The 7119-nt window shown below is 38.1% G+C and overlaps 1 long non-coding RNA gene across 1 annotated transcript; it reads left to right on the top strand.

Annotated features, from left to right (window-relative positions):
* Nucleotides 1-634: 634 nt before the first annotated feature.
* LOC111865279 lies at nt 635-3113 on the top strand. Its single transcript, XR_002842959.2, has 2 exons — nt 635-1365; nt 2057-3113. It is a non-coding gene; the product is annotated as an uncharacterized LOC111865279 (long non-coding RNA).
* The last annotated feature ends 4006 nt before the right edge of the window (nt 3114-7119 follow it).

Genomic DNA, 7119 nt, shown 5'->3' with positions numbered 1-7119 from the left:
TCCATATCGGTATTTTCAATGACTATATGTATTCTTGGGTATAACTGCCTGATGATGGTCTTGTACGACCGAAACGTAGCAGCAATAAAGATCAAATATTAAACTGATTATATGTTGTGGTGACGGTAGACATAATTCCTATATATATTTTGAAACACAAGATGCAACCAATGAAGATAAGGAAATGTAGACTAATAAACTTATTTTTTGTACTGTTCAGGTTGAGGGAATCTCAACTTCCCCTTGAACTGTGACGACAAGAAGTCAGCATTTCTTTTAGACACAACGGCGAAGTGAATGTAGGTTTAGTACAGAACATCCGTATTTTACAGTTAATAATAATGGTATGTGCTATAGGTATGGATCGCATCTACTAAACTTGGAACTCCCATATTTAGAAAGCCTACTGTCAATTGGTGGTTCCAAGTTAAATTTGTTACTGTCACTTGTGACACTTCTTCTTCTTCTTCGTCTTCTTCTTCTTCTTCTTCTCCTCCTCCTCCTTCTTCCTCTTCCTCCTCCTCTTCTTCTCCTTCTTCTCCTGCCTCTTCTTCTCCTTCTTCTCCCTCTCCTCCTCCTCCACCTCCTTCTCCTCCTCCTCCTTCTTCTTGTTCTTCTTCTTCTTGAGCCCGATGTCGGGCCTTGGCCTCCCTTATCAAGCCCCTCTATTCCTCTCTATCCTGCACTGCTCTCTTCAAGTTCCTTATGCCCGTTAACTTCTTTGCATCTTCTTCCAGTCTGCATACTGAAAGCAGTAGAGGGCTGGATTGTTAGAAAAATACATATTGAACATTTCTCCTGTAAATTGCCTGACAGCAAGATTACGCTTGTACAAGAGGTAAATTGAATTGTGTTCCTGGGATGTGGCTTTTTGCACAAGTAAGTCATTGTACCGGTTTTAAATAGAAGTTTTAGGAGTGGTGTTATTGTGATTTGTGAGATTCCTAATCATAAGTGCTGGTGTTGAAAAGGCAGAGGCTCTCTGAATATTTGAAAAGCTGCATTTTCTGTTGTTCAAAATGTCTTCTAGTTAGGGCACAGGTGGCCAGTGTTGAGTGGGTTGGTACTGCATCGGACCTGACGACTCAGTGTGGAGTAAAGCAGCTGGAGAAGAGTGAGTACTTTTATTTGAAGGCTGTTGTGTTTTTAATAAATGGCCTTAGTCATGTGTATGGAAAACTGGCTTGTTTATAATCATTATGATGAGGTCTGCATGTGCTCTGGGAGCCGCAACACTCTGGAATGTGTACATTGACGTGGCTGGTGCATGAAGCTGACTGCTGCCCATAGACTTGGTGCGGTCTTTAAGCAAGCACAAGGACAACTTTCCTGCATTCTGGAGTCATACATGATGGGATCTACAAGGTATATAAAATAATCAGTATTGGTACTGCGTTAAATTTACATGTGAACAACTTTCTTCCAAATCTTAGAACACTGGAAATTTTTCTGTGAATTGAAGTATGAATCCTATCCTTTGCTCAGGCATGTTGTTGTGTTTGTTTTTCTTCCTCTAGTCTGTATGTTATTGGTAACATCCTCATGCAAGGGAAGACAACAAGACAACATAGGGGCTAGGGGTAAAATGATAACCAAAATAGTGGGCTTATGCACAGAAAATAAAGCGCGAGCACCCAGGCTGCTACAGTATAACAAATCCAAAGAGAGGGGTAATGAAATTTATTGTTTAGACAAGTGGATGACGCCACTAACAGAGGTGTAAAAAGAAATTTTCAAAATTGCAACACATTTTAAATTTAAATGTAAATTGCAGCTTATGGAATTTTAACTAGTGTTAACTGGGTCATCAGTAATGTTGTATTTTAGTGTCCTGTTGCACTGATTTTCGTCCATGATATATATACAGTGCCCGTCTTGCAGTGCATCCACTTTCACCTGTCACTTCACAACATGTTTTGGCACTATAGTCACTTCACATGTTGTGAAGAGACAGGTGAAAGTGGATGCACTGCAAGATGGACACTGTATACATATATATCATGGGTCATCGATTGTAACATCCAATATTTTCAGTCATGAAATATTGCAATTACAGGTGATGTAAGTGGACATACTTTACAGTGGAACAGTTTTCGCATAACTGAGACACCTGAAAATGGCCATTTGCATTGTTGACAGAATTGTATTGTATATGAGAGGTATATTAGTTGAACAGGATGCTTAAATACAGTGTTGAAGATTGCTAAGTTTGAAGATTGTTGAACAAAAACAGGGTTTTAACTTCTAATAAGTCTGTATCGTTAAACATTCTTTGTTTTATGCTATTTTTGAATGTGCCTTACAAATTATGAAGATGTTTTCCAAAATACGAATTTCAGGGGGTGATGAGGAGACTGGTTATATATTTTTGGTATTTAGTATATATATGGTATTTTGGTATTGGTCTCTGAATTTATGTTTCAAATTGTCACAGTAATATCGTCTTGCTGAGCGCAGTTCTCATTTAATATTTGTGTTTTTGTTGTGAAATACAGTGTACATCCATAAAGAATATGATAAAGTGCAATGTTGAAATTTAAAATTTTCACCCTTCACCTGTTCTGTCTGCATGACATACTGGTGTGTGATAGCGTAGATATATTTCAAGTCGGATCCTGCTTTATAGAAGGGACAGCGCACTTGTAGTAACTTCACTGCTTAAGATGAATTTAGACTCCCCCCCATATTCAGTATATTTTCTTATGTTCCAGGCAAAAAGAAACTGCTTCATGAAGTGGGACTGTTCAGTTTTCCTTGATTTGGCTAAGAATGGGAAGCCAATTTGTTACTTGAATAGTAATGGACAGTTGCTTGTGAAGTTACGAATCTCTTACAGTAAAACTTATTTGAGAAAAAATGTCTTTCATTATATAAGGATGTAAGGGTCCCTCATTCTTGTGGCAGATTGTTCATGGCCTGTAGGAAATGTATGGAAGATATTTTATTTTATCATAACAAAGTGTGAAGTAACTGTATTTGTGTAATTATTTAATCCTCATCCTGTGTTTTGTCAGTTAATCCTAGTAATATTTTACGCATGTGGAAGTGTATTCTCGTTATCTGTCAATTTGATTTGGGATGACTATGGAAGAAGTAAAGCAATCTGGTGTTAACTTGTAGTGTTCAGAATGCATGGAGTTCCACATCCCATGTCCTGTATTGTTCGACCTTTTCCATGCTCAGGTCTACATTTATAGCTTGCAATGCTTCTGCATCTGCAGTACTATGGAAGTAGGTTTGCTCAGTGGAAATGCTGGCTGTCCATAGATGAGATAACTCTGAAACTCTGCAATTATGCATCATCTCACAGCAAAAATTTGCAGTTGAACTGTTGTGCTCTCTACATGTAGAAGGGTAAGTGACCGAAAACATCTTTCCAATAACTTCAGGATTGGCTCGTATGATTTAATCCCTCATCCTTTGTCATAAGTTTTGGTAATTGTACAGCTTGTAATTGGGTTTGAATTAGGGAAGTCTCATTTTTCATGGGGGAAAGAATTTAAATCCTGTCAAAAACTACAGGAAAGGTAAGCAGTTTTTTTGGGAGTGTTGATTGTAGGAGCTGGTCATGGTAGCAGGGCAGTCTGAGGCATGTACTTTGAACTGAGATCATGGGTTAAAATCCCACACAGGGCATGGATGTTTGGTATGTTTTGTGTTAACGTAAGGGCCTTGCGACAAGGTGATCACTCTGCCAAGAAGTCCTACCGTCTGTAAAATGATCGAAATGAAAACCTCAGCACCATAAGGTATAAGAGTAGTGGATTAAGTAAGTAAGTAAGTAAGTAAGTAAGGTGATTGTAGGAGAAAATGGAATGTTCATAGTTTGTATAGGGCAGTGGCAGAAGAAATCTTAAAATATAAGTTTGATTTAGCGGGAGTACAGGAGGTCACATGGGATGTAGGTGGCATTGCACCAGCAGTAGAATATACATTTTTCTATGGAAAGGGGAATGAAAGTCATGAATTCGGTACAGGTTTTTCATACATAAAGAGAATCGTATCAGCAGTTAAGAGGGTGGACTTCGTTAGTGACAGGATATCATATATAATACTGAAAGGTCACTGGTGTGATAACATTGTTTTGAATGTTCACGCCCCAATAGAAGATAAAATTGATGACTTAAAGGAGAGGTTCTATGAAGAACTAGAACGTGTATTTGATAAATTCCCGACGTACCATATGACATTTTTTTTTATGAGATTTCAGTGCCAAAGTAGGGAGGGGAGACATTTTCAAACCAACGATTCGGAATGAGAGTTTGCATGAAATTAGTAATGATAATACAGTTAGAGTAATAGACTTTGCCACATCAAAAAATCTTACTGAAAAAAGTACAATGTTCCCACATCGTATCATCCATAAATTTACTTGGACATCTCCTGATGGGAAGATACACAATCAAACAGACCATATTTTGATAGATAGGAGACGGCACTCAAGTATACTTTATGTCCCATCATTCAGGGCAGCAGATTGTGATACTGACCACTATCTGGTGGTGGCAAAGGTTGGGGAGACTGGCAGTGAGCAAACAAACAACACACAGAGTTCACATGGAGAGGTTCAATCTCAAGAAATTAAATGAGGTAGAGGGTAAAGAGCAGTATTGTGCTTCTATCTCAAATATGTTTGCGGCTTTGGAAAACTTGGAAACTGAGGTGGATGTTAATAAAGCTGGGGAAACTAGTACAGAGGATATAAATAGGGTCTAGGTTATAATGAAACGAAGAAGCATGAGCCATGGTTCTATGAAGGATGCTCAAAATTATTAAATCAAAAAAGCAGGCCAAAGTGCAATGGTTACAGGATCCAAGTGAGTTAAATAGGGGTAATCTGAACAATATAAGACATGAAACCAGCAGGCAGTTCATGAAAACAAAGAGGGAATATCTGAAAGACAAAATTGACAAGCTTGAAATGAACAGTAAGAACAAGAACATTAGAGACCTGTATAGAGGAATAAATGACTTTAAGAGGGGTTACCAACCTAGCAGTAACTTAGTGAAGGATGACAATGGTGATTTGCTTGGAGATTCCGACAACATTTGGAACAGGTGGAGGAAGTACTTCTCTCAGTTATTGAATGTACATAAGGTCAGTGATGTTAGGCAGACAGAAACCCATACAGCTGAGCCGTTAGTACCTTATCCTAGCCCTTTTGAGGATGAAAGTGCTATTGCAAAATTGAAACGGTATAAATCAACAGGTAGTGATCAAATTCCAGCAGAACTTATTCAAGCAGGAGGGGAAATATTACATTTTAGATCGACAATCTAATTTCTTCTATTTGGCATAAGGAAAAATTGCCTGACCAGTGGAAGGAGTCTATTATTGTACCAGTTCGCAAGAAGGGTGATAAAACTGACTGTAGTTATTATCGAGGGATATCACTATCAACTTCATACAAAATTTTATCCAATATTGTTTCTCAGGGTTAAGTCAATATATAGATGAAATTATTGGGGATCATCAGTGTGGGTTTTGACGTAACAGATCAGATCTTTTCCATTCGTCAGATATTGGAGAAAAAATGGGAGTATGATGAGACAGTACATCAGCTATTCATAGACTTCAAAGAACATATGATTCAATTAGGAGGGAAGTATTGTACAATATTCTGATAGAGTTTGGGATACCCATGAAACTAGTTAGGCAGATTAAAGTGTGTTTAAACGAAACGTATACTAAAGTCTGTGTAGGTAAACATTTGTCTGATAAATTTCCTATCCAGAATGGTCTAAAACAAAGAGATTCTTTATCGCCACTACTTTTCAACTTTGCTTTAGAATATGCCATTAGGTAGGTCCAGGGAAACCAGGTGCGACTGAAATTAAACGGGACACATCATCTGTTGGTCTAGGCTGATGATGTGAATATACTGGGTGATAATGTAGATACCATAAAGAACTACACACAAACTTTAATTGACGATAGTAAAGAGGTTGGTGTAGAAGAAAACTCTGAGAAAACTAAGTCCATATGCTGCTGTCTCTTCACTTAAATGCGGGGCAAAATCATGATATACACGTATAAATAGGAAACAGATGTTTTGAAAATATGGCACAATTCAGATATTTGGGAACAACGATAACAGATCGAAACCCACTCAGGTGGTAATTAAGAGGAGATTGAACTCAGAAATTATTGCTACCATTTAGTCCAGAACCTTTTGACTTCTCGTCTGCTTTCCAAAAACATAAAAATGAGAATATACAAAACTATAATTTTGCCTGTGGTTCTGTATGGGTGTGAAACTTGGTTTCTGACATTAAGGGATGAACATAAACTTAGAGTTTTTGAGAACAGGGTGTTGAGGAGAATATTTAGACAGAAGAGGGATGAAGTGACAGGAGTTTGGAGAAAACTGCATAATGAGGAACTTCGTAACTTGTACTCTTCTCCAAGTATAATAAGAATGATCAAGTCAAGGAAGATAAGGTGGGCAGGTCATGTAGCACGAATGGGGTAGAAGAGGAATGGATATGGGATATTGGCAGGAAAGCAAGAAGGAAAGAGTCCACTGGGAAGACCAAGGCATAGGTGGGTGGACAATATTAAAATGGATTTTAGTGAGATAGGATGGGGTGGTATGAATTGGATTGATCTGGCCCAGGATAGGGACCACTGAAGGGCTCTTGTGAACATGGTAATGAACCTTCAGGTTCCATAAAATGCTGGGAAATACTTGAGTAGCTTAAGAATTCGCAGCTCCTCCAGAAGGGCTCAGCTCCATGAGTAAGGGGCTCTGTGACTTTCAGACAAATATAATACAATAGTTGTATTAGTACATATAAATGGATGTATTGTAATTTTGTGTTATCCATTCCCTTGGTCTTTGCGCAACTTTATATTAATGTTCACACGTCTTCGTTCGTTTATTATACCACACTACATTTTTCGGCCTCACTAGCCATAATCATGTGTATAAGCTGTATGTCGAACGAATTTGCTGCTCTGTTATACACAATTTTTCAAGAATTCGCTTTGAATCATTTGAATAATTCAAATATTACTCGTCATAAAACTTGCCGTTGTGTGATTGGTATAGATCGTACAGATAGTACAAGTGATCCGAACAGATGGCAGGAGTGGTCTGCGCAGATGAAGATTTCTCA

The sequence above is a fragment of the Cryptotermes secundus genome, unplaced genomic scaffold (genome assembly GCF_002891405.2).
Source record: "Cryptotermes secundus unplaced genomic scaffold, Csec_1.0 scaffold2186, whole genome shotgun sequence".
Taxonomy (NCBI): domain Eukaryota; kingdom Metazoa; phylum Arthropoda; class Insecta; order Blattodea; family Kalotermitidae; genus Cryptotermes; species Cryptotermes secundus.
Note: the sequence above shows the minus strand (reverse complement) of the source record. Positions and strands in the feature narration are given on the sequence as shown.